Consider the following 26651-nt stretch of genomic DNA (forward strand, 5'->3'; position numbering starts at 1 on the left):
GTGTGTTTTTGAGTCTTTGCAACATTGTGACTGTATGTGGGCCTGTATGTGTGTTTGTCTAAGTGTGTGTGTGTGTGTGTGTTTGTGTGGTATGGCTATTTGTGTGTCTGTTCGTAAAACTCTGTGTGTGTGTGTGTGTGTGTGTGTGCATGTGTGTGAAAGAGTGAAATAAGGGTTTATATGTGTTTAAACGTGTCAAAGCTCTCAGTACCGTAGTGATGTGTAAACTCCTCCTGTTGGTTCTACACATCAGTTAGACTAGAGCCTATCACACAATATGTGTGTGTCTTTGTGTGCGTGTGTGTGTGTGAGAGAGAAGTGGAGAAAGTTAGATAGAGGGAGAAGTAGACTTGCTTGTGCGTGCGTGTGTGTGCATGTGTGTGTGGGTGTGATTGAGAGAGCGCACGAGAGAGAGGACATAGGAGATGCTTTATGACTTACAATAACACCCCAGAGTATGGAGAGCCAGCCGAGGTGTCCAGTAAAACAACGTTAGGAACAAGAAAACACACACAGACACACACACACACATACACAAACAAACAATCATTGATGAAATACCGACACACAGAAAACACATAATGAAAGACGTACCCCTCCTCTCTCTCTATTCTTTTCTCTCCCTTACACCAAGTTCAAAAGAGCGTCATCAGCCCAACCCAGAACACAGCGTATATGTAGACTGCCAGTGGAGAAAAATTAAACTCAAAAGAAGCCAAAGAACAAGCATGCATACATAAAAAAACAAAAACATGCTGATATTATTCTCTTATTTTTGAGAAGCAGACAAACATTCACAGAGAAGGTGGAGTGGAGAATATAAATTACTGAAAAGCAGTCAGTTGTGCTCTTAGATGGAAGGGAAAACAACAGATGAATCATCCACCTGCTGCATGGGTTTGTACGAATCCAAATGTAGCCTACATGCAGATATATGTGTGTGTGTGTGTGTGTGACAGCTCCTCCTAGCACAAACTTCAACCTTAAAATTCAATTATAGTTTACTTAATTGTTTACTGTTCCACCTCAAAATACTCCACGTAAATGGTGTAAAACAGTGATTTATTTGCATGGCTAGCCCGATGCCGAAGCACCACCATTGAAAAAGCTGTTGGTAGCATCGGCTAACTAGCGCCAGATTTTGGAGTGCAGGGGACAAGGCGAGGTGGGCTATGAGACATACGTTCACGCTCGGTATCATGTTTCAACACACTTTAGGTCAATATCACACTGGAATTCTCCTTTAAGGAAACTGGGATACACTTGGTCAAACACCTTCTTTGCACAGCAGAAGTCATCTCTTGCGAATGTATTCACACGTTTTCATCGAGTTCACACATTTCTCACACACTTTTGCAAACAGTTAACACAGATGTCATTCAAGGACCCCAAACTCTATTGGTTTCCCTGTGCTAAACAAAAGGAATACATCTTTTCACAGTGGTAGAGATTCCTTGCATAAGTCTGAACCTCTGATATACCTGTGTGAAACTCCTTTGCACAATTCTTCAATCAGCAATCATTCATTATCCATAAGAGATGCCGTGTCTGTTCTGTGTTGTTATTTGCTAGTATGGATCTAAGGCACATTTAGAGAAAGTACTGTAGCCTATTGCCTATTTTGTGAAGAAAACAAAAGGTGTTTACTGTATGTCTATTTTGATAAAAAATAAAAAATGATGAAAAATGTTGTCTAGGTTGTCTAGGTGCTTACTCTTACATGTCAATGACAGCTACATCTTGGGAGGAATGAATACAATTACATTTTGTCTTTTCACAGTTTTTTTTTCTGGTACCAGAAAAATGAGAAAGAAATGGAACAGACATAGCATGCTCATTTTGATAACTATATTTTGCATTTTGTTGTCTAGTGTGTTAGCCTGGAAAATCCAGACCCTGATAATCTAGAAAGATTAAGGGTCTGGCAAAGAACAATGTAATGGCCCAACTCGAGGGGCGGCAACAAGCGTGCATTTAAAAATCTCACTGCACGCAATTGGATAACACTAGACCAGTGCTTAATTTGTAAAGTGGGAGGTGCCGGAGCGCAAAGGCGGGGTGGATCCGGCGACTCAAAATGGGGATTTGAGGTTACGGACCAACAACAAAAAAACCTGCGTACGTAGCTCTGACTAAAAAAAACGAAACAACGCTGTGTGTACACCAGGGCAATGTTTATTAACTTAAGAACTTGCAACACACTGCACTGCATGGGTGTAAAATGTAAAAAAAACAGCAATTATCCATTATCAAATTATCGAAAAAAACTAGACAAACACTCATAAACACACATAGGCCGAAATAAAAAAATATATAGGCTATAGTATGCTATATATTGCAATGATGACCACCCAGTAATCAATAATCAACTAGATACAGTGTGGAATGATTAGTAATTTCTGATTGACACATCTGAATACCTATCTGAACCCCTATTCCCCCCGGACACCTCCCCCCAATCAAAACACATCGGAACTGAGAGGGAGCGGGAGACACAAACACTCGGCGCTAAAGTTTGCTATATATTGCAATGATGGTTACTACACATTAATTAGGAATAAATTACTTAAAAATAATTTCATTATTACCATGAAACTATTTTGCATTAATGGGTAATTACTCAAGAAATTATTAAGGTAACTACCAAAACGTTATAACCCAATAACCATGTAAAAGAGAGAAATTATGCTCAATGTAAAAGAGAGAAACAATGCTCTCCATAACACATAGCACAGCGTGGTTGCCGCCAGAAATATGCTTTATCTTGGTTAAAACTTTTACAAGTCACTTTCTATCGTTCCATCTTGCAAAGGCCTGGTCTAATTTGGTTGGTAAAAACGTATGATTGTTACACAGCGGGCTCTGAATCAGAAGTGTTCCCCTCGTATTCGTATGCATTCTAAACTGAGTCCATATTCTAAGAGCGGAGATGACCACTGGGTTAGATGTAAACTGTAAAATCTTGATAGGAAGGCTAGATGAAGCCAGACGTTGTAGAGAGGTCAACATGCATGACCTGCACTCCAACTCGCACCAGTCTGTATCTGGAGATTGCACCCAGTATGTTATTTTGTGGATGTTTGCTGCCCAGTAATAGTTCCTAAAGTTAGGGAGGGCCAACCCACCCACTGCTCTTGGTCGCTGGAGTAAGTCTTTGCCTATCCTAGGATTCTTACCATTCCATATGAATTTTGAGATTAATTTATCTATCTGATTGAAAACGGATTTTGATAAGAAAATAGGGAGACATTGAAACAGAAAGTGAAACCTTGGTAATATATTCATTTTGACACAGTTTATTCTGCCAGCTAAGGTCAAATGTAAGATATCCCACCTTTGTAGGTCTGATTTAAGTTTAACAATAAGTGGGGCAAAGTTCTCATCAAAAAAGATCTGTGAAGGCAGGAGTTATTTTAATGCCCAAATATTTAAAACCTGACCTTGATATATGAAATGGTAGGGCCTGATCTGGGATTTTCATCGCTGATTTATTTACAGGTAAGCATTCGCTTTTTAAAAAATTAAGTTTGTAACCAGAAATCTGTCCAATAGTGTGCAGCAGTGAAAGTATGTCGTTGATACCTAATAGTGGGTTTGAGATGTAAAGCAACATGTCATCTGCATAGAGGGATAGCTTATTTTCCACTCCCCATCTGGGAATACCCTTTATTGAGGGTGCAGATTTTAGGGCAAGGGATAATGGTTCTATTGCTATTGTAAATAAAAGTGGACTAAGTGGGCAACCTTGTCTAGTACCTCTAGATAATGTAAAACTTTGAGAACGCAGCTGGTTTGTGACCACTGATGCTCGTGGGGAAAAATAAAGAAGTTGGATCCACTGGCTAAAGCTTTACCAAAACCAAATCGTTTCAAAGTAAAAAAAAGATAATCCCATTCCACGCGGTCAAATGCTTTTTCCGCATCTAAGGAAACCACAACTTCTGGTACGACGTCGGGTGAAGGGCTGTAAAGTACATTTAAAAGACGTTGCACGTTAGAAAACAAATATCACCGTCTAATAAAGCCCGTCTGGTCGGTTGAAATCAGGTATGGCAAGGGTGCCTCCAATCGCATAGCTAACAGTTTAGAGAGTATTTTTACATCAGAATTTAACAGCGACACCGGTCGGTATGAACCACATTTAGACGCATCCCTACCGGGGTTCAGCAAAAGTGAAATTGATGCCTCAGTAAGGGATCCTGGCAATTTACCTTGAGACAAGGAGTGGAGTGGTTAAACATATCTAAAATCAATGGGGAAGCCATGGGGCCTTCCCGTTTTGCATGGCAGAGATGGCAAAGGTAACCTCTTTAAGGCTCAGCGGTTGATCTAATTGCTCTTTTTGGCCATCAAAGAGGGTGGGAACCTGTATTCTATCAAAAGAAAAATTAAAAAGTGGTGTCTTTAAATGATTCCGTACTATACAACTCAAAATAGTAGTTTTTAAAGAGTCTGTGATCAGCTTTCCTGTAGTATCTTCAATTTGAGAAATATGTTGCAGATTTAGATTTTAGTTGATGAGCCAAAAGCCGGCCTGCCTTTTCACCATGTTCATAAAACATCCCACGTGATCGCATAATAAGTTGCTCTGTTTCTGAAGTAGAAATAAATTAAAATTAAATCATACTGAGTCTGAAGATCTATTCTCTCTTTGTAGAGTAATGGACTTGGAGATGTGGAACACTTCCTATCTACAGTACAGTAGATCAAATATTGAATCCATCAACTGTTTTTCTCTTTCTCTCTATTTTGATGGGCTGAATATGCTATTATTTCCCCTCTAATAACAACTTTAAGTGTTTCCAAAAGTAATGATGGAGAAACCGAGTCTGTTCTATTAGTTTCTAAAAAACTATTGATGGCTATAGAGATTAAACTGCAAAACATCTCATCTAATTATAAATTAGTATTAAAGCGCCACTGAGGACGACTAGTATAGATGTGACTGAAAGAAAGATCCATAAGTATGGGGGCGTGATCTGATTCTACGATGGCACCATATTCAACCTTCTCTAAGGAGCTCATCAGTTTTTGATCAATGAAAAAAATTCTCGAGTATGAATGATGGACATTAGAAAAAAATGTTTTGCCTTGAGGATTCAAAATGTGCCAAGGGTCTACACATGCTGCATGTCCAAAAAATTCTAAAAATGTACTGGCTATTTTCGATAGGGTATGTACTTTAGGGTTGGATCTGTCTAAATTTGGGTCCATGACACAGTTAAAGTCACCTCCTAAAATCAAAAAATGAGAATTTAGATCTGGCAGTTTACCGACAAGTTGTTGCACAAACCCTGCATCATCCCAGTTATGAGCGTACAGGTTTACTAGTAGAACAGGTGTATGAAAAAGCCGTCCAGAGACTATAACATAGCGGCCTTGTGAATCAGATATAACACTAGAAGAGGTAAACTGAATTTTCTTGTGTAGTAGTATTTCTGTTCCTCTTGCTTTAGAATTAAAACCAGAATGAAAGATTTGTCCCACCCACTGTTTTTTTAAACTAGTTGGTCAGAATTACGTAGGTGAGTTTTTCGAAGAAATATCAGTTTTTAAATTCTTAAGGTGAGTAAATATTTTAGATCTCTTTACTGGACTGTTGAGCCCTTTAACGTTCCATGATGCGAAACTGATCGTTGACCCCCCACACCCACCCTGTAAAGTCATAGCCACACCATAAAGTTATAAATGTAGTGTACATGACTCCTTTTGTCCATACATTTTTGTCCATAAATTTTGTCATAAATATAGAAAAGAAAAATGGTCCAGTCATTAGCCCGAGCATCCCCAGAACATTCCCTTTCTCTGCCAAACTGGCAGCGCGCAGGATTCGTCCCCCTTCTAAACACTTCCAACCATAGACTGTACTGTATATAGTCTATGCTTCCAACAATTCACCTTAATCATCTAAACTTTGCTTTCGAGAACTCCTGAATATTAATGAAATAAACTCCAAATATAAATCAAGGTCCAGTATTCCGCCATATGAAATAACACTTAAACATGCCATAATAAAATAACGAATCCAAAAGTCTTTGAAACGCCAAAGGTTAATGTACAATAACGTTGCTAGTCAAGAATTAGGCTACACTGAGTTAGCCGTGGCTGTTACTTTACCCTGCGTCATTGGATAGCCGGTGTTCAGTTAATCCTCATGTTCAGGACCATCAGAAATGTCGGCCTTCCTCTCAATCCTCCGAGCGTAGAACACCTCAGCATCCGATGGTGTCTCAAACGTCAGCGTCTCCCCTCCATAAGACACTCGTAGCCGTGCCGGGTAGAGAAGCCTGAATTGAATTCCCTTCTGGTAAAGAGCTGATTTGACGGACTTGTAAGCTGCACGTTTCTTAGAGAGGTTGGCACTGAGGTCAGGATAAAGCCTCTCTGGCATCACTGTTGGGCTTATGTCTGTGTTTGCTTTCTCTGTGAGTGTGTGTGTGTGCGCACATGTTTTCTGTGTTTGTTTTGTGTTAGTGTGTGTGTGTGTGTGTGTTTGCTGTATTTGTTTCCTGTGAATGTGTTTTGTTTTGTTTGACTGCAAGGGGAAATACATGAACATTTTACAGAAACATTGCAAATGTGTGCGTGTGAAGATCAGTGAGAAGAAAAGGAGTAAGTGAGTCAGTGGCTGTGTGTGTGTGTGTGTGAGAGAGAGAGAGAGAGATTGTTTTGTCTTGTTTGACTGCGAGGGAAAATGTTTGTACATTTTACATTGCACATGTGTGTGTGTGAATGTGTGAGTGTGTGAACATCTGTGAGAATAAAAGGACTGAGTGAGTCAGTGGCTGTGTGCGTGTGTGTGTGTGTGAGAGAGAGAGTTTTGTCTTGTTTGACTGCGAGGGGAAATGCATGTACATTTTACATTGCACGTGTGTGTGTGTGAACATCTGTGAGTGAGTGAGTTAGTGGCTGTGTGTGTGCGCACACTGGAAAATCTAATTCTTTCTCCCTCTCCCTCTCTCTTACACACACACACAACGCATACACACACACCATTCTCTCTGGACTCTCCCTGGCACTATGACAGACACTGGGAAAGACAATTGAGTGTGTTTGTTTGTGTTTGGATATCTCTCTGTGTGTGTATTGTTTCTGTCCACTCAATGTGTATGGTTTCCCATCATGCACTTTATGCAGTTTTAATCTCGTCCAGCACGTGTCCATCCACTCATAGAGACACATTGGAGCGCTCTGCTTCATATGTGTGTGTGTGTGTGTGAGAGAGAGTTTGTCTATTTGTCTGTCTGTCTGTGTGTGTGTGTGTGTATAAATAATTAACCATGGGATGAAAAATACATCCGTCCTCTCTGTGGGTGACGGTACAGTACTGGGGAGAATGTGTTCACGGTGGAGCAGCTGTGTGTAAAGCCACGGTGCTGGGCATGCTGCTCTGCTGAGAATTAGAAGTCAGGAGGAGAGGGAGTACGCTGATAACAGCTCACTCTAGTACAGAGGCCTGGTAAGAGGCGGATGTAGGGCAGGTGTGTGTGTGTGTGTGTTTGTGTTACATGTGTGCTTGTATTTGGGCACTTGGGAGTGGCCACCTGGTAAGGGTGAGATGTAGGCCCCACAGGACGAGTGATAAATGGACAGTAATGGCTAGGTGAAATACATTATTTCAGTGGACTGTACCTCCGGGGGAGGTTTGCTTGCATGCTTGTGTGCTTGAGTCTTGAGAAGTTTTAGGACAAATACCATATGCTGTGGTAATAGCTGTGATTGACAGATTTGGTGGTAGTACACATGGGAAGGGCATAAGGTGTAGGCTGCAGATGAAGGACATAAGGTGTAGGCTGCATGTGAAGGACATAAGGTGTAGGCTGCAGGTGAAGGACATAAGGGGTAGGCTGCAGGTGAAGGACATAAGGTGTAGGCTGCAAGTGAAGGACATACGAGACATGCATGGAGCATACAGCTGAGGGTACACAGTTCCAATACATTATTAGTGAAGGCTAACAGCAGGAGGCATCACACACAGTATATGTCCGATCTCTTAAGGAGGTGTGTGTATGTGCACGCACACGTGTTTGCGTGTATGTGTGTGTAGACAGGCACATATGTGTTTGTGTGTGTGGAGCAGGGTTTCCGTTGTCCGGTAATTACCAGACATTGGCAGGAAAAAAAAGGAAATGTCCGAGAAAATTAAATCTCTCCGGTCAAATTGTCCGATTGAAATTGGCTAATAATCCCGTCCCCCTAACGCAATCTGAATGTGAGAATAAGCCTTAAAATGTAAGCCTATATTAAAGCAATACGTCCTTTGGCTATGTTTTTAAATGTACAAGTTAAACAGTGGAAAACCTGGAGATAACGTGGGTAGCAGCAACAAACAACGTAGGCTTTTTAAAACAATGAACGAAGCGGACTCTTGCTGTCCATGAAAACATAGATACTGGCTAGATCTTGTTAGGCATGTTTACGTAAGTTAGGCTAATGAACATTTTACATTCTATTCAGCCTGATTATGTCATTCTTTAAGCTACATAGCCTGTCTCCAGTTTTCCTCAACTTGACTAATTAAGAAGCGATAGCCTAATAGGATATTTGACCGGCATATCATCAAACTGTCCGGAAAACGAAACCTCTGCCGGTCACTTTGACCGGCACCATTTATTTCTAGCGGAAACTCTGGTGTGGAGGTGAGCTTTGCAGCAAAGGAGATTGTGATGAATGAGAGGCGATGATTCTTGAAAACTCATTTACCTTTCCATGCAGGTGTGGGTGCACACACATTATTAATGTGAAAGAGCGAGTGTGTGCAATTGCGCCTATTACTTAAAGATATTAACTTTACCTCATTATGCCACAGTGTTGGGCTTGCAGATTATACCAGATGAAAAAAAAGTGACCGTAAAGCATGTAACGTTATGTAATTCTCTTTCTCATCCACAGGAGGGCTTCCCTGTTTTCTTTCTTCCTCTGATTCCATGCTCATCTGGTATTCTGCTTTGTTGTGTTTCCGCTGTCATCCCAGGAGGACAACAAATAGTGGCTCACACTGCAGTGGACCTCTGGGCTATGGCCCAAAACTGGACCAGAACCTAGCCAAAGGCAGCTGTTGTCTTGGATGAGTGTGTGAGCCTCCTCCCCATCTGAAATGCTTCAGGAGAACACAGCCTGTGCCTAATTATGGAGCACAATGCTGCTGTTCTTTTGGATGGCGACAAACAAACAAAAAGAACCAACAAACGAAGCTGGTTCCTCAGTTCTGTTGTTTGTTGGGTGTGTTCTCCTGCGGGATGAGCACACGGTTCCCTTTGTTCTCCTGACTGATGAGCTGAATGGCCCCTGGCAGACTAATGACACAGAGTGATGGAGCTGGAGGCAGTCTCTCTGGGGGTGACTGACCCGAGACCGGTCACACCAACCAAGAGAGGCAGCAATCTCAGCAGGGAGGCCCACCTCCAGTCCTGTCGCACAGTGCGTTGTTATGACAGAGCACTTGTGTGTTTGTGTGTGTGTGAACGTGTGTGTCAGAGTTTCCGCTATAAAAAAATGGTGCCGGTCAAAGTGACCGGCAGAGGTTTCGTTTTCCGGACATTTTGATGATATGCCGGTCAAATATCCTATTATCGCTTCTTAATTAGTCAAGTTGAGGAAAACTGGAGACAGGCTATGTAGCTTAAAGAATGACATAATCAGGCTGAATAGAATGCAACATGTTCATTAGCCTAACTTACATAAACATGCCTAACAAGATCTAGCCAGTATCTATGTTTTCATTAACAGCAAGAATGAGTCCACTTCGTTCATTGTTTTAAAAAGGCTACGTTGTTTGTTGCTGCTACCCACATTATCTCCAGTGGTTCCACTGTTTAACTTGCACAGGTGCGCAAACACACGAATGAGCGCTCACACCACTAAGGCTATAATTTATTTGATAACAATAAATTAAGAAATGTTTCCTATTCTGGGAAATGTTTAGTTTCTTTTTCTTTTGGTCCGCGGTTCAATGATACCGTTTAATTGTGCACGGACCAGCAATCTCCTCGTCGAGGAGGCCCTAACCCTGCAGATCATAGACAGAGAAAGCATAGGCCTACTGTATGCTTTGGGTACAGAACACATGTTGCATGTCCAGTGTACACGGAGAATGACAGTGTCTTGGAGAGGCCGCAACCCTGCAACTCCACTTCCAACGTCATGATTCCGACAGATATCCTAGTAAACAAAATAAAGTCCTGGCGACGTCCCCTAAAGGTCCCCTGGCGAACGTCAACTCCTCGACATTGTGTAGGGTTCCCTTTACGTCCCGCAGACCTCTGTTCGGGAGGTCTAAAAGACGTCCACGAGACTTTGAGAGGACGTCCTGTAATAGTCACCGCGATGTTATGCGCGCGACGTCTAGGATGTGCTGCTTTCACATCTACAGTGTCATTTAATAAACTAATACGACGTTTTAATGGGCATATCCCGTAGCATATTGTTCAAAACATCATCAGAGTAGGCCTAGGCTAGCCTAAGATAAATTGTTCAAACCATATTGTTTCAAAATATTAAAAACTAATAATAGCCAAAAATACTAAATGAATCGCAATGCATGCTGGGAAGCAAAACTCAACATGAAATAAAGTACATGAAACATAACTAGAATGCATTGACGTTATATCCACTTGTTTTCTTGGACCTGTGATCAAACAGGGACAGCCTATAGCCTAAATGTAAGCCTATCTTCCTGGAACATTGCAGATAAAGAAAAATGTATCGTTTTCTCTAGGCTATGAATGCTCTTTGTAGCCAACGATGAAATAAATATATTCCAGATGTTTCTATTCTATATCATTGTTTTATTAATAAACAGTAAGGCTCTGGTGAGGCAGAGCTTCTGCTCCTTGTCAGAAATCTCATCGGATATGTGCACTCTTTGCTGTTTCCACAAGGAACTGCTGTAACATCGGGCACAGCTATGCGTGACACTTTTAAACGCGAGCATGCGTCAAATAAATTACAATGACATTTAAACAAGTCATGAAGAAGTGGTATCCTTAATTCTTCTGCAATGTAGAGCTAGATCGTTTTGCTTTACAAATTAAGTAGTCACTTCTGTTGCTAGACAACCCTAAACAAATGCTACGTGGTCTGTTTTTAACATTTCTCTAGTTTTATTGCATCGTATTCAGCTCCAAAAGTCGGTTCAGTCCCAATTCGGCCGTGTGTGTGTTTCTGAAAATAAAACTGATAATAAGTACGTGACTACGTTAAATAAACCACTGCCTATTTAGAGCATGTTACATGCATCACGTAATGACAGTTATCTGAAGAAATGCGCATTGTAGGCTAGAAGCTAGAAGCTAAGAACAGCGACTTTGCTAACGTTACACCAAGCATCACATCAGCTAACATGAATTTGATAAAATCCCTTCCCTAGTTTGTAACGTTATACATTAATGTTAAACTGAAAATGTATACATCAGCTAACATGAATTTGATAAAATCCCTTCCCTAGTTTGTAACGTTATACATTAACGTTAAACTGAAAATGTATTTATGTAGCACATACATTTTCAGTTTAACGTTAACAACCCTTTTCCCAGTTTATGAAGTTGTGCGTCTATGAGCAAATAGAGGTTCTACTTTGCTCATAGACGCACAACTTCATAAACTGTATGATTGCCTTTTACAAATGGTGTACTGTCACTTTAAGAACATTGTCTACACGGTATTCATAATATTTTGCCAGCTCCATTCAATTATAGCCTATATGGTCATTCCACAAACTCTAACATTGTTTGTGCCACATTTAGGCCTATAGCACAATGATAAGTATATTAAGTTGGTGTAAACAACCTTCATTCCTGTGGAAATAGAAGCATGTAATGATGCTAGCTAGATATTTTCTGTTTGCAATTAAAAGTGAATTATGAAGCCATTATAGCCACCTAGCTATCTAAGTAGAAAGTGTTTCAATTGGCATAGCCTCTCATGTTAAATGCTTAGTTTAAGGGAAACGGATTATTGAAGACTTGAAGACTCACCAATTCCATTACACAAAGGCAATTGACCACTCTTCATATTCTATCAGTCCAAATTACAGTGCGTGCATCCTATGTCAAAGTGCCCTCACATTTTGTAAATGGTCAATATAGTGTGAACCGGATAATTCCGCAATGTCCTCGCGTTGTTTTTGTTGTTTTCATTGTTTTCATGATTTCCTTTTAAAAGTTTCTTATATTAAAAAGGTGAAATCAATTACCAATGATCACAAGCCAGCCAATGATCAGAAACTTCCACCCTCTCCAGCGGCGGACTGGGACCAAAAATCGGCCCTGGCATATTTGGCCCAAGCGGCCCTCAAATCGGTCGGGCACACCTAATTACTGTAAATACAAAATCTTTGCATTACCCTTATATGCATATATTTTCAACTGCACTGAGAGTGATGTAGGCCTCATTGGCTATCACTCTGACTGATGACATGATCTCCATATTCAAGTAGGCTATACAAGCAATTATTAAAGAAGAGTTTCTGCTTGAATTCAAAGTATCATTTCAAATTATTCAATAGGCTACATTTAAACTATACAATGCTCAACTGACAGCAGCACGAAACAGTTACTGAAGCCTATGTGTAAAGAGCTAAATTTCCTAGATTGTCGTAGACATTAATCACTGTAGGACAACTGAAACAACACATAAACAGAGCTGTTGCTGGAAATATTTTATTCCTGTAGGCTATACTACCTACCTACATTGGAACAGTATAGCTACATTAACTAATTACAGTGCATGAAAATGCACTGTTCTGTTATCCGAAGTCTTCTTCTTCTTCTTCTTCTTCTTCCCACCAAATTTCTGCATCTAATTCAGCTTTAACCGTTTAACGTAGAAACTTTGTTCAAACTTTGTAACGTAGGTCTTGAAAAGGACACGTGGGGAATGTATTTTTCACTTTTGTAAACTTTATACTTTTTGAGATATTAATAAAAAACAAGCTTATTTTTCCCCCATAGACTTAACATAGGCTGATGACATCACAATGGGCTAATTAACTTGATTTGCACCTGTATCAACTTCCAGCTGCTCACTACTAGGACCCATCAAAGGGCCAGTTAAACTGATTGCACCTGTATCAACTAGGCCAACTGTCTCTGTGTCTCTCCATCTCTCCATTCTACAAGGATATAAGGCACATTCCATCCAACTTTCTATCCATTCATCCTCTTCAAACCATTCACTCATCCACCCATTAAACTATCCACCAACATCCATTAAACAATCTGCCTTTCAACATCCATTCAACTTTCTGTCTATCAACCTCCATTACACTATCTAAATTCAACTTTTAAACTATTGTAACGTCGGCGCAAAAGACAGTGTTAGCGTTCTCCCGCGCAGGGCATCCTGGGAAATGAGAGCGAACATTTGGGGGGTTTATGTCTGTATTTCTCCTTAGTTTTGAGTGTAATGTTAGCGTCTTTATTGTAACAAGTTTCCCTTTTAGTTCTCCCTCGTGTGTGATCCTTTTTGTGTGGGGGGCTGCGTCCTCCCCTGTATGTGTAGTGTGTGTGTCTGCTTGACGTGCCCCGTGTGTATTGTGTTCTGTGTCTTGGTCTGTGTCCCTGCTTTCATTCTCAGCTAATAAACCTTTTGATTGGACAACTGTGTGTGTCGCTATCAAGATAGAACCCTTTCGGCGCTCTACTTTGAGAGACCAACCACCACTCATGCCATCGATGTTATATTTTGGGCGTCTGACGGAAACTGATCAATCTGACCAACAACATTGATTTGACACTCTTTTGCTGTCCGGGTTTGCAAATCATTCATTTAGAACATTTAAGTCGCGCTATTTGTTATTATAGACCTAATCACAGCACGGCCTTACTATGTTATCATTACCATATCATTACATTATCGCAATTAATGCGTCATCATAATCATCATCGTCAGCATGGCATGTCACACTTAGCCTACCTGCTCCAACACTGAGTTCTTATCATGTAGCCTCAACTACTGTAGGCTCCACCACCTGCTCACTGTCCCTCTGCTCTGTATGCTTGCTTACATCCTTGTTCAAACTCAGCGAACTTCAACATGTTGCTGACATATGCTAGCCTACTTGCAATATTGTATTTTTTAAGCTTCTACATGGTGTTACTTTTGCACTATTGTCACTACCAGCACCCGCCGCAATTTCGTGTAGGCAACTTCGATTAACTTTTGACGCTCACAGAATCCTGGCTCTGAGCCAAAATGCGAGGGGTGGGGCCTGACGTGAGCTGTTATTGGATCAGTCGAGTGTCAATATGGAAATGTAACCAATCGGCCGCTGATTGTCCTTCATTTGGGCCGATCGTTGGCCAAAATTATTAAATTATATATTTCTTATATCCTATTCTATTGGCCTAAAAGGTGCGTCGGCCCACCGGGAAAATGCCCGGTATGCCAGATGGCCAGTCCGCCCATGACCCTTTCTCCCTCTCGTTCCCAATTAAAACGAGTAGCATAACGTTCAAGTTAGATCTGCTGCATAATAGAGAGACTGAGAGGATCCAAAAAGTATCATCCTTATGTAAGATGCTTTTGCTGCATTTTGCCATTGTAATCGTTCTCTAAGAAGAGTGAAAAGCAGTTTGCAGTAAAGCTTCTCTGGCTAAATTGTGGTGCCCCTTCTGTCTCTTGGTGCCGTGCCTGTGCCGTGTGCAGTGCGAGATGCACGTGGTAGCGGCGGCACTGGACACTTTGTTCCAGGTGCGTTTACAGTAGCCCACTATTGACAAGTTAACAAGGCCGATAAGCTGTGATTCAAAAATCGGGAGTGGTGCTGTCCCTGATGGGACAAATCAAAATCACCCAAAATACGGGATGTCCCGCACAATTCGGGACGGTTGGCAACCTTAGTTGCCTTAGACTACGGTAGGCTAATGCAGCTACTGCTAGAGACTAGATAGATAGATACTTTAGTCATCCCCAGACGTGTAAGGTGAAGTCATGCATGGATGTGATGTCTCCATCCTGCAGCCGGTAGCCAGAGCGCTCTCAACTCCAGTGCCATGTGTGAATAAACAAACGTCCCCCCCATGTCCCCGGTATAACGTTATTGTCGGGTACTTAAGAGGTATTTGAAATGACCAAATGCAAATGTCATCCGAGGGACCTGACGGTGACGTCCCCTGTCACGCGATAACCAAATAATAACACTAGTGGTGTAACAAACCAATGGTGGGCCCAGGTGCGAGAGCGCTACGTGTGCCACATAGTGACGATCTTTGGCCCAGGATGAATTAGCTCTGATACATGCAATACACATTAAGGGTGACTTCAATTGTTTATGCAAAGGGCCTGAGGCACCGAAGTAGTTTAGTAGTTACAGATTACAATTTCAAATAAAAAACACATGACTACATATTCATTACATGTGAAAACATTAAAAAATAATTTTATTAACAGCCTGCAGGCCAGGGTAATGTAATATTACTGCATTAACATCAACTCGCATGGAATTATGGGAACACTCAATGCGCCTCTTCAACCCTCTGCTGAAACTGCAAGCATAGATTGCTTGCTTATAAACTCGGACTGCGCAGAAACAAAACTTAATGTAGCCTAACTTCTTTAACCGTCCAGAAACCAAATAAAATCATTCATATGCATACAATCCCCAATATGCGTGAATTAGGCCATTAGAAGAAGGCCATCTTACGAGCCTTTCGTTGTGCAAAATCGTCAACGATGTTCCCAATATTTAATGCTCTGGCTCTCGTATTTTCAATGGACAGGATAGCTAACCCACGGAGCCTCTCCTGCCCCATGCTGCTCCTTAGATATAGGTCTTAATAAGTTTGAGTTTGGAAAAAGATAGCTTAGCTGTTGCCACAGTCACAGGCAATGTCAGAAACAACATGAGGACACACTTCCCCGAATGTGGATGTTACACTGTCATAATCTACCACCAGCATTTTGGCAAGTTGAAAAATAGATGACTTCTGTGAAATCTCTGCTTTAAACCAAGACCTGAATGAGAGGAGTTGTGTTGGGAATGTCGGTGCAATGTCCCTGCTATAATGGTCAAACGTCTTGCCTTTTCAAGCAGTTCATCATCACCTGCGAGTTCATAGGTCATAGGACGTAAAGACTCAAACACATGACAAGTTTCCCGCATACTTGCAAATCTTTGGGAGAGCTGACTGATTATGATGTCCAGAGTTGCATTAAATACCTGCACTTTGAAGTATCTCTCTGCATCGGTTAAGCGCTCATCTTCCGATAGATCGTGAAAGTGACGAAGGGAGGCAGGGCGGGGGTAGCGACGGGCCCCGGGAGGTCACGGGCCCTGGTGCGACTGCACTTGCTGCACCTACTATAGTTACGCCACTGGATAACTTGCTTCGGACGTCAATAAGGTCACCGGAACGTCCGCTAGAGAACATGACGTTCGGGACCAATCGGGGACGTCGTGAATGTCGGCATAAGGTCCGGGGTACGTCCCGTGTTTGTCGGGTATGCCCGACACTTCTGCTTTTTATCTGGTGGTGGTGGAGTTGACCGGACATCTGAGGCTTCAGGCGTTACCAATTTATCATCATCCATCGCGTCTGGCCTCTGAAATTTTTTTGAAGGCTAGTCTGCCTGGGCCTGGCCATGTTTGAACCGTCTCACTCATTTGTTCGTTGTTTAACATGGACGTTTTAAGTGTGCGCTTCCTATTTGAAATGTTTCCTATTTGAAATGCAGCATAGGCTATGCGTGTTGTTTAACAGCTTTCAAATGGTAGAGCCTTTACATTTAAAAACATAGCCAGAGGACGGATTGCTTAGGCTACATTTTAAGGCTTATTCTCAAATTCAGATTGCGTTAGGGGACGGGATTATTAGCCAATTTCAATCGGACAATTTGACCGGAGAGATTTAATTTTGTCAGACATTTCATTTTTTTTTCGGCCAATGTCCGGTAATTACCGGACAACGGAAACCCTGGTGTGTGTGCGCAGCCACAATATAATGGCAAAGTTCCCGGATGTTTGCCCTCATCAATTAATTCCAGATCTGTAGCAGCGTTGGCACCATGCAACACTTTGCCACGCCATAGTTCATGGTCTTAGCCATGCTAACCACATGCTGAGTGAGAAGCTGAGCTGTGCCAGTCTGAGACATGAGGCAAGCTTCCAGGAGCAATGTTGTTCACCAACCTGCTCACAGATGGGATTTCTTTATGGACATACAGCCTGAGTTGTCTCAGAGTTTTCTTGTTTTCTCTCAGTTTTCTTGTCACTTCCAGAAAACATTTGACATTTTACCAGGCCATGTCTTGCCGTTTCTTTTCCCAGTGGAGTCAGCCATGTCATTCCTTTGGTTCTTGCTCCTACACTGGACAGGTCTGGGGGACGTGACGAGATGCATACTACTGAAATTAACCCATGTCTGACATGACATTGCTGTACTGTACAGAGGTGACCAATCCCAGGGTGAGTGTGCAAAACTGTGTATGATAAGAGTGGCACATGTTAGCACACACACACACACAAGCACACACACACAGATGGTATTCTAAAAGGCAACAAGCAAAAGTCTTTTAAATAAGCCTACATTGCTAATTAGTCCATCAAATTGTGTCCCGTGATGAATTAATCAGTAAGTAGACTTATCATGGACAGTGACAGTAGAGTGATATGACAAGCCTGCAGGGAGGAAGAGCGGTTCATGGCGGATGGAGGAATGGAGGGGTGAAACCTTTGATGGGTGGTGTCCAGGGAGGAGGAGTGGAGTGGTAGAGGAGTTGAAGCTTTGATGGGTGGTGTCCAGGGAGGAGGAGTGGCTGGGTGGAGTAGTGTCACATGCTAAACATATCTCTCCTACTGTATTTTCACTGTGATATACTCACTCACTATTTTTTTGAAAAAAAATTGGTAAGCATTAACCCTTTGAGACCTTGAATCTGTCATTGTAATCTATACATCCTATATCTTGTTTTTGTTCATTTTTCAGGACAGTCAGGGATTTGTACCCATCTGGGAAAGTATAATGCATAGCCTATGTCTCTTATGTCAGCCTTATCAAGGGAATAATCATGTCAGTAGAAATAACTTTTCATATTTAGGTGGGATAGATTGGAATCTTGAAATATAATAATCGTGACGCTGGGATATGGCTCACCAATTTATGAGATGTAAATGTACTGAGTGAGACAAATATTTTATTTATTAGGCTAATTGCTTTATTCACTTAGCCTATATTGTCACTGGAACATTGGACTAAGCATGTGCATGCCGAGACCATTTTTTATTTATTTTTTATAAGGACAGCAAGTTCATTATCTTGGGTTGCTATTACATTATGGTGGTTGGCAGGTCATTGTCTGCAGCAGTCCTGTATCTTTAGAAAAAAATATATGTGTAGCATACTCGCTCAAATTGACACTCGTTGATAATAAGCTAATTTTCATTCATTGTTGACATGGTCCATGGAGGCTCAGACGGGTGTCCCGGGACCTGATGAACACGGCGCTAAAAAGCACAAACTAGTGCGAAAGTTGCAGCCGTGACGAAAGGGAAAGTGCAGGCAGCCACGAGAGTGATTTGGTCGTGTAAAATGAACGTTGCTGATGTCTGGGTTACACTTGACATCCCTAGTAATTTTTCTGCGTGAGAAATGCAAGGTGTGGCGTGTGAGCATGTGAACTTGTTGAATTGCGTGTGTCTCACGCCCATTGCGTGAGACTTGAGAACCCAATTCTTTCTTCCGGATTCATGAAAGGTTTGGTATGAATGTTGAGTCATGTCTCATGAAACAGTCATGAATTCTTTATGTGCATTTAAAAGGGGGAGGGTTGCCCTTTTTCTCAAGTAAGAGCAATGGCCCCTCAAAATGTCTGTGCACATCCCTGAATGTGTGTGTGTGTTGTTACGACCACCTGTGCCCCCCTCAGGCCATCTCAGTAGGGCACCTGTAACCTGTTGTCCGTGTCCCTCTTTATGTTTCGGTCTGGTAACGAGCTGACCGTAACAGTGTGTGTGTGTGTGTACACGCGAGTCTGCATGTGACTGTTTGTCTATGCATGTGTGTGTGTGGGCATCCTCCGCAGCCTGATGGTGAAATGAACATTCCTTTTCATTAATGAAGCAATGTGCCCCCTGCTCCCTCTTTCCTGACCCAGCCGCTCCCTCCCCATTCCTTAGGAGATGTTTTAGTGACACACGTGCGTTTTTTGTGTGTGGTGTGTCTGCGTTTGGTGTTTGTATGTGCGTGTATGTATTTGTGTGTGTGTGTTTGTTTGGGGTTTGTATGTGTGTGTGGATGGGCTCGGTCTGGCTGCAGACACATTTCTCTCTCTCCTGCTTTGTCACTGTCTCTTCTGTGTGTGAATGGGGTGATGATCAGCCAGGAAGAGGCTCTGCTGAAGACAGAAAACACACACCCGTTTTTTTTACTGGTAGTGAGAGGATTGGAAGCAGGATGTGTGTGTATTTTTTTGGTGTGTGCGTGTGTTTATATGTGGGCGTGTGTATGTATGGGCTCTGTCTGGCTGCAGACACATTTCTCTCTCTCTCCTGCTTTGTCACTGTCTCTTCTGTCTTCTGTGTGTGAGAGTGGTGTAATGTATCAGCTGGGAAGAGGCTCTGCTGAAGACACAAAACACCCACACACACCTGTTTTTTTACTAGAGTCATTGGATTGGGACTGCTTAAAGATCTCAATACAAAAGTCAAGTTTTTGCCTGAAATTGCACTGTGCCTATTTACAAGGGCATTGTTCCCACCTCTTTTGGGGCCTACCATCAAATGTTGGACCTCTATAGAAAGCTGAGTGTAGTTGTAAAACCTGTAGTTTTCGTAGGAAACAGTCAAAATAACTGTGATGTACTCACACAGAGTTACAGAGGCTAGAATATAGTTTTTTCTTTCTGCCGGATTACAAGCATCTCTGAACTGACCACATTTCAGCCCTCTGGGTCACTTGATATCCCTTAGAAACACAACTGAGCCCTAGCACTAGGCCTTGTGAGGCTGTGTGCGAAAGTAGATCAATATGGATTGAAAATATGAGTGCTTTAGACCATTATTTGCCAAGGTATGCTCATGCGTTTTGTAAAATGCCTATGGAAACTCCCCATAGGATTTTTTGTTATCCAAAATGCATTGCAAATGCTTACTGCACATGAACCCCTTTGTGTAGAAGCATAATCCTGGTCTCAAATGAAAGGTAACACTTTGAGGTTTCTTGTGGACTATTTAGATTGTATGTCAGGTGTTCTGATATAGACTGACTACACAAAATATGGAATAATTACAAAAAAGTCTCTATTTTTGCATTTACTTTGTTGATTCAAGATAAACTATACATCTGTACAACTAATATTGGAAAATACAACATGAAGATTAAATTTCTATGGATTCTTGTAAATATTTCAGTACCCAATATGTTACATCTACTTATGGTGCTGCAGCTGCAGCCAGAAGTCAGGGTAGCACCAAAAGCGGAGGAGGGGGAGGGGGGCATTTTGGATCAAATTTAATTGAGACATAATAAAATTAATCTGAAAATGAAAAGCACTATACAAATTGTACATGAAAAAAGTTGTCATTTTTGGATTCCCAAGAGCCAAAGCTTTGAAATGGTGTATAACATTACTATGCTACATACAGTAGCAATATGGTGCCGGCGGGATATGAGGATTAAAGTGTCAGAGCTTTTCATGTGTGTGTGTGTGTCTGTGCGTGTTGCTGGGACCATATGTGGGACGTATGTTGCATACACTGAATTGTTAATACTTTCACAAATTGAGTGACTTGGTATTGAGTGGCACCAATCTCCAGTATACACAGTATGCAGGTGCTCGTATATAGAGAGATGTGCACACACACACAGGCTTTTTCCTGAGGATCTAGTGTTAAAGGCAGATTTATCCAGGTCAAGCAGCTCCCCCACCAGTCATTTCCCACAACCCCTGAAGCGCCTTCACTGGAGTTTCAACTGTGTGTGTGTGTGTGCAGTTTTGATAACTTGACTCGGAAGCAGAGTGCGGTTCACTCAGGAGCTCCGAGTGAATGTTCTCTCCTGCTGTGATAGAGAGATGATCAGGTAAACCTACTTGCATGGTGGTTATCCTGAAACCAACCACACGCTCTGCAGTTTAACTGCCCTGAAATGTCATTCATCGCAAGACATTTCAGTACATTATAGACCCAATGTGGGTCAGTGTGCATGAATACGAAGAACCAATTAGCTATCAAGCTACTCAATAAAATGTTGTCACGGTTTGGAGTTTGTGTTTTGGTTTTTGGGACTCTTAGTTTGTAGTTTGCTGTGTTCTCTTTTACGTCCTGTTGTCTTTGTTACTTCCTGTGTGCCTTTGTTTATATTGCCATGTGGCTTTGTTCCCTGTCTCGTGTCTCCGCCCCTCACCTGAATCTTGTTAAGTTATTAGTCTGATTAGTGCCTTGTTCCATGTTCACCTGTGTCTCTTTGTTTTTGCCCTATCCTCTGTGTCCTTTAATTACCTTCCTGTGTATTTAAGGTCTTGTGGTTGTCTTTGTTTCGTCATTATTTTTTTGTCATGTTGCCCATGTTTCCTGGATTCTGGAAAGTAAAATCGTGTTTGGATGTGTTCTCAAGCCTCTTGTCATGCATTTGGGTCCCAACCTACTCTGACAAATGTAAATATAGGACAGATGGCTGGTAACTCTAGTTGTAGACGTACTGTATATCCACGGTATCAGGTGCTCTTGGATAAGGGGGATTTCTTATCATAGGAAATATTGGTTTAAAAAAAAAAGGATTGGCAAGGACAGTTGCCATAATCGAGCGTCTCCACTATGTAGATGTTGGCAGATGGTGAGCTACTGAATCAAATGTGAGCACAGAGGACCACGAGGACTCCAGGTCAGCCTGCTCTCTGCCCAAACACTGCCCTGGTCCTGGCAGGACTGGAGAGGAGTGTGTGTGTGTGCACGTGTGAATTAGAGAAAGAGAGGATAAAACAGGAAATGAAGGTTGAATACTCTGGCCTCTCTGACTGGTCATCTCGGTTCTGAGACTCAAAGGCCTCTGTGCATTTGCAGTGTGTGTGTGTTTGTTTGTGTGTGGGTGGGTCACTGTGTCATTGTAATGGTGAGGCCAGGTCACAGCACCACATAATCAAACCCCAAAGGCAAAACAACCACAAACAGCCATAAACTGAAACAAAATAAAAACAACCATAAATCATATTACCCTCAATGGAAAACACAACTACAGTATAGGCTGAAACAACAGTGGTAAAGCCACGCCACAGAACAAAAGGCAAAACACTTATTTAAACAACTTAACCCCAAAGGCCTTTATAAACCTTTATAAATGTGTAAATTTAGATAGATAGATAGATAGATACTTTATTGATCCCCAGGGGAAATTCAAGGTCTCAGCAGCATATATACAACACAAACACATTCTTTAACAGCAGAAAGAGTAATTAAAGTATATAATATAAAAACACAACTAAGCAGTAAGGACAGTAGAAGATAAAGAATATGCTAAATATACTAAAATACAAATTATCCTAACACTTAATACAATATATAAAAATATACTAAAATACAAATTACAAAAATACAAATTATACTAACTAACACTTAATCTAAATCAATTCTAAAAACAGTATCCACATAGTGGTGATTAATCAATCAGAGGCGCTTGCAATGACTGAGGCAGGGACTGAGCCTGTGATTCTCTGTGTATAGTAAGGTCACGGAAATGGTAGTATGCCCTTAGCTAAGCATCAGTACATTGGCAATAGTATTATTGCAGCAATGATGTCATTATAATAAAGTCCTCTGTGGCAGTGCAGTTTATTATATTATACTTAAGAGGTATTGCATAACATTGTCCTATGTATCCGTAACACTTGTGATACTTGGTAAAGAAGAAGCCTTATCCACCACCAATGGAGATGGCTTTTCAGAAAAAGTCATTGTTCGAATTACAGGGGAGAGACAGAAATATCAGTTTTGGGGGGGTCAGATCATTTTTCTGATATTGTGAAAAATATCATTACAGTTACAATACAAGTCAACTCCTGTTTTCACTGTAGGAACATTTTAATGTAAAGCAATTTCCGAAACCCGTATTGTGGACCGTACCATTTTTAACCACCGTGGTGCTAGAAGCAACTGAGCAAGTGTCAACATTGAATGACAAAACGCTAGGTAAATTCCTCCAGTAGGCTAAATTTGGTTTGCTGCTGACGTGCATGGGTAAATGTAAGATGCTAACTGACGTCTAGCTTGTTGAAAATGTGTTATTTTACAACCTTCATTTATAAACATGTTTGTTCTTTCATTGCTCATGTCACCTCTTCATACATTGAATTACTGGCTACTTACCTGCTACTTACTTACCCACTGAGGCTAGTACCTAGTACCAAGTGTACTTTGGTTAGTTACCAAGGTTAGTTAGCAAGGTAATTCTCTATTTAAATAAACCTTTACATTGTGGTGAGGTAAAATCGATTGTCATTTCCAAGGAGATGAACTCCATAGCCTAGGTATCCATTCTCATTATATCTTGAATAAATTATTGTGCCCTTTTGAAATTAGTTTGGCACAGATCCTGTGTTTCTATATTACCGGTATGCACAAGAGGGTCTGATGTAGCTAAGCCTACATCAGTGAAACCTGTGGAAACATAAAAAGACCCAAGTAGCCTAGGCTAAATATGTGCTAGTATTTGAATTTGTTTTTAATTGGTTGGTATTGTTTTTACATTCTATTATTTCCTATTTTTAGTTTGATAAATGTAGTTTCATCTGAGAACCCTGATACCATCTTAATGAAACTATTTTTTATCTACAAACAATTACATTAAAAGTGTAGGTGCAGTTAGGTTTTATACACTGTTCGTGTCATATGTGTTAAGGACCAGCAGACAAGAGAGGCACAGGATAAAAGCCGTGAGCAGGCCGCAGGGAGACAAGATGAGGGCAGAGGGCAGAGTTGATCAAAACAGTTCTCTTTTGGATATACAGTATAAAAACAATGAGATATTCTGTAGCCTACTGATTATCAGTTTGTCGCATGTTTAGACCTTGTATGTGTGTTGCACAACATATGTTGCACTTGGCGATCACGGTGGGGATTGATATGGTAATGGACCATTATGGTCAGAAGAAGTGAAGGAGCAGTACCCCCCAATTTATTGTTCTATCTGTGGGAAAAATGTAAGGGGAGCATGCAATTGGAGGTGGAGTGAGGGGGTCATGAACACCAACCTGATAATTCTGGGGGTTGTGGCTCCAAACAGGTGGAGATACACTGCTTTAGAGGGCGATTTTTTACATAGATCTCAGTTTCTCAAGGTCACCGAGTACTGTCAGCATGAAAAAAAGCCCAGTTGTTGGTTTGGTTGTTGCAGACGACACTCTGGGGGCATGTTCATGAGAGGCCTGCCTGCAGAGAGTTGAGTTCCAGTGTGGTTTCCCCCTCATCCTATCTCCGCCTAACCTCGGCCCTCAGAAACTGAAAGAGAAACTCTGTAGCAGGCTCCGCTACTAGCAAAATACCGTTGAATAACGCGAACCGGCTTCTACCCCAGCCTTAATGTGGACTATGGAGTTCGAGGCTTGCCTACCTGATGCCTCTTCCTCTCCAGCTCGCTTGGACTCTGATGTGTTAAGTCTGAGGATGGAACTCCGCTCCGTTGAGGTCCTCCTGGATGACGTTCTCCAGCGGCAGTCCCTATTGCTCTCCCGCCTGGACTCCATACAACAGGCTGGCCACTCCAGTGCTGAGGGTCCAGCGAGCCACAACTCTTCTAGCACTGCTGACCCACTCTCCACCTAGACGTCTGCCACGAGAAATAGGGGAAGGCTGTCTCGCCTAGGGCTGGGCGATAAAACAATAGCGATATGTATCGCAATAGACATGTAATCGATATCAATAAAAATGCGTTCGATAGAAGAACATTCGATAATTAAAAGCAACACACACCTCCCGCCTTATGTTGTCCATAAATAAATAGGCTAAATTATATCTTGCATTGTAGCTAGTATGTGCAACTCTACCAGAGTAGACGATAGAAGTAGGCCTACCTCAACACAGACTCTCAATGAGTCCTTCCCCCGTCTTGTGGCGTCGCTCTCTCTCTCTAGGTGCATCCCTCCTCAGCATGCGCATGTAACAATCCAAACATTCACAATCGTGCAAGACGACTGAATTGCTATTAAATCCGGTTAGCATCATTAGCACGAATTTGTTCAAAACTGTTGCATTCAAATTGACTGCTAAATTCTAATTAACTCAATCCCGATGCAAATGGAAAAGTATTTTCCAAGACTCAAACGGGCCTGTCCCATGGAGAAAAAGTATTCATTTGAAACTTAACCACACTTGGGGAAACTGAATAGTCTGTAGACTTAGTAGTTGTGGACTGTAGACAGTAGACTTACTATGATAAACTAGCAAATTACTTTGTTTACAATATTTCCAGGCTTCAACCAGTGCTGCTCATTCAGACTTGTGCACAATTTTTAAGTGTTTTTCATGATTGTGTTGCTATTTCTTTTCCCTGTTTGCTTTGATTGATAACTGAGGTGATTCAAATCAGAGGAAGGTTAAGTTTAACTCATTGAATGCCAAGCAGTTTTCGGGAGCTTTGTCCTAGAGTGCCAGCAATCTAGACCATTGTTGATGATTTTTGTACAGCCACAGCATATTCTGTGTTATAGCTATGAACACATACAATGGCTCGATTAAAAGGTGAGACTTTAAGCTCTGGGTGGGTGCAAACCGTGTATTTCTACACGCCTCTGTTCCTGAGAAATCCCAAGCTAAACAGTGGCTAGTTTTCATCAAAATCACTGTTTTTTTCTAGAAATGGAGATATAACCTCTTTCATGAAATATGAAGTGTTGCCTGTTACTTACTTGTGTAAACTTTCCGGGAAGTGATCAGCGAGACCTGGCAAGACTGCCACCTAGTGATAGACCCACGAAAATGGCCTGGTTTTGACCTGACGTGCATGCGTCACTGATTCGACCCAAAGCGGCAACCGAGTTATGATAAAAATGTCCAGATAAAATGTCCAGATTGTGCGTTTTCATAAGTTTTCGATCGTCATATATTTCATTTCCATTCATCACAGAATTCCCCAAATCACATATAAGGTGTGTTAGAGTGTCTAGTTTCGTAATTTTTTTTAAAAAAAGCTAAAAACGTAATATTACGTTTTTGGCACTCAATGAGTTAAAATAAAAGTGTTTAAATTGAACTTTTTTTCCCTTCTGGTCCTTATCTGAAATAGATAAAATAAAAAAAATAAAAATCAATAATTATCGATATCGACTGATGAAATACTTATATCGTGATACAGTTTTCAGCCATATCGCCCAGCCCTAGTCTCACCCACTATTCGTCCCCGTTGATGACTCCCCCATTCCACTTTCCAACTCTTTTGGCACTTTTGACACTCCTGAACACAGAGCCCGAAGTAGCATGGCTACCTAGACCAGAGGCTTCTCAACAGCCAGCGCGAATGCCTAGTCCTGAGGTGCAGAATGACCAAACCTCTCCACAAAGTAAGAAAAACTGTATGTCTCCACCCTCGCCTGGGCAGTCTCGGAAACGCTGACGAGGGTTCTCCCCCTCCGTTGTGTCCGGCTGTATGCGGGTTTGCAATGGTGCGCCTGAAGGCACGGGTTGGAAGACCCAGCCAGTTACGTCACAATATGCACATTTGTGTAAA

The sequence above is a fragment of the Alosa alosa genome, chromosome 1, assembly GCF_017589495.1.
Source record: "Alosa alosa isolate M-15738 ecotype Scorff River chromosome 1, AALO_Geno_1.1, whole genome shotgun sequence".
In the NCBI taxonomy this organism is placed as follows: domain Eukaryota; kingdom Metazoa; phylum Chordata; class Actinopteri; order Clupeiformes; family Clupeidae; genus Alosa; species Alosa alosa.